A 2418-nucleotide genomic window follows, 5' to 3' on the forward strand; every position below is an offset into this window, starting at 1 on the left:
TTGGGCTGAAGCAGTTTTGTGCATGAGGGAAACTGCAGCTGTGGGCAGACCCGTATTGAACTTTTGAGGACTTTTTCTCCTGTGGAAAGGGTGCCACTTGGAAGCAGAGAGAGGCTGGGTGGAGTGCTCCCTGTCCACTAAAGGACCACATGGCACAAACCGACTGCAACCCCCACTCCCATCCCTCTGCGCCTCAAGGCAAAGGGTGGGGGGATGAGGGAGGTGAAGAAACAGGGAACAAAAGCTGAGCCCAGGAAGAAGGGAGGGGTGGGTGGAAGGTGTTTTGACTTTAAGATCTGGTTGTATCTCCCATTGTTCTACTCTGATGTTGGTAACAAATTAAAATTGTTTCCTTTTTGTTTTTTCCTCCTTATGATGAGTATCTTCTGCCTGTGACCTTTTTAAGTGGTGAGAAGCCTTCCCAGTCGTTATTTTGACTAACCCCTTCTTTTTTTGGGGGGGGCATTGTGCTGCTCAGTTATGCACTGGGCCTAAACCACAACATGAACAAAATGGCAAAAACTATGCCAATAAAAATTTATCCTTTGTATTATAACTAGTTCATGCTTTGTATTTATACCGTGTTCAGTTTGGGCTAAAAATACAGCTTTCCAAGAAGTCAACAATGATAAATTGTAATCCCTGATAAATGTCAGCCACAGATCAAGTACAACTGATTGCTGCTGAATGTGCACTTAACAAACCACTACACACTGAAAGGGTATAAAGACTAGCTTATATATGATACATTTCAGAAAAAAAAATAAATGCATATAGAGGTTAAAATACATTATTTCCCATTTTAGATATACTCCAGAAGTTGTCTAGGTGTCTATTAATATAATTGATACTTTCCTATCTATCATAACCTGTACTACGTAAGCAATGTAATTTCTGACTGGTAACAGAAAGGACTAAACCATCATGCCACAATATCCTTCTTCACCCCTTACCTCTAACAGGCTCACCCCATGCTCCTCATCCTGCTGCCCTAATGCAGAGGTTGCAGACAACTTGGATGGACACCACATCTAAGCAGAAGATCGCAGGGGCTTCAGTGTTGACAGTGTGTGGGGCTCCAGCAGTGTGACCAGCATCCATGCTGCCATGCAGCACTGCCACAAGGACAGACCTGACATTGACATGACTCGTGGAAAGAAGACTCCACAACCTATAAGGCTGTATATTAGGTATGTTTATTCCACGCTTGGCGCATGGGAGATCACTCCTCTGCAGACGTGCGCACCTAAAACAGCAATTTCCCTTGATTTTATACAGTAACATATTACCTATTCATTAAGCACTTGTACATATTCATAACCTTTCCCCGAAAAGGTGGTCCTTTTCCAAGAAGTCCTTTGCGTGTGCTCCACCTTCTTCTCCTCCCAGTCACGCCTGGGCTGTGCTTCCTGGTGGTGGTGGGCTGGGGTATCAGGGATGAAGTAAGTAGTCTTCATCAGGTTGACCTGCCATAACCTTCTTTTGGCACATGCTCCTGGAACTTCTCCAAGTCACAGAGTTGGTTTTATCTGGTTTTTAGGCTGCTTCCGCTTCTATTTCTCTTTATTTCATTTCCCTTATACAATACCCTATTGTTAGTTAGTTACATGCCTGCTAACCTCAGTTTCCCATTAATTTCTAGAAGCTATTCAATTTCTTGGTTACGTGATTGCTAGGTTTTATCTAGACCCTAGGCCTAAACTACAAGCCCCCCATTTCAGACAGGGCCCTGAGCTAGCTGATGAGGCTCTTGTCCTGCCTGAAGCTGTGCTGTGAGAGAGGAGACCAGGCCAGAGCTCAGGCAAGCGTTGGGTACCAGGCATTAGGGGCAGAGAACAGGGTGATTGAGGCTGAAAAAGCACTTGAAGGCTGGCTAGAGTATTAGAAAAGATATCCAAAAAGGGCATATGAAGGTCAGGTAGGGACTGGCAATTCTGGCAAGATGGCCAAAGATGTTTAACACTTGCTTTAAATAAACACCAAATTTGAAGTAGCTGCTAAAGTTTGTCACATATGCCAAAAATACCAATCAAGTCAATCTCACACTCAAAAATAGTTTGGCAAAACCAAGTTTATTTAGGAGTAACAGGAGTCTCTATGCAGCCTCACTTCTAATTTACCAGGGCCCTTATACACATTGAAAGTATTCCCAAACCATCTAATTACCCATCTGTAGAGCATGATCAGCAGTTAAACACCTTATACAATGAATGCTGTACTTTATCTCATGTTACATTTGCAATCAACACAAAAACATTGAATGTCTTCTTCTGCTGAATACAAAATATTATGTTCTGGGCTAATAATCTGTTTTTAGAAGAATTAACAGGCCCAATACATTGTGAATGACAATAAACAGGCAAGAGAGTTAGCCTGTAAACAGAGGAAGGCGAGCAGAAGGGGTGAGGAGAGGAAGGG

This window comes from Mesitornis unicolor, unplaced genomic scaffold, assembly GCF_000695765.1.
Source record: "Mesitornis unicolor isolate BGI_N332 unplaced genomic scaffold, ASM69576v1 scaffold1492, whole genome shotgun sequence".
Classification (NCBI taxonomy): Eukaryota; Metazoa; Chordata; class Aves; order Mesitornithiformes; family Mesitornithidae; genus Mesitornis; species Mesitornis unicolor.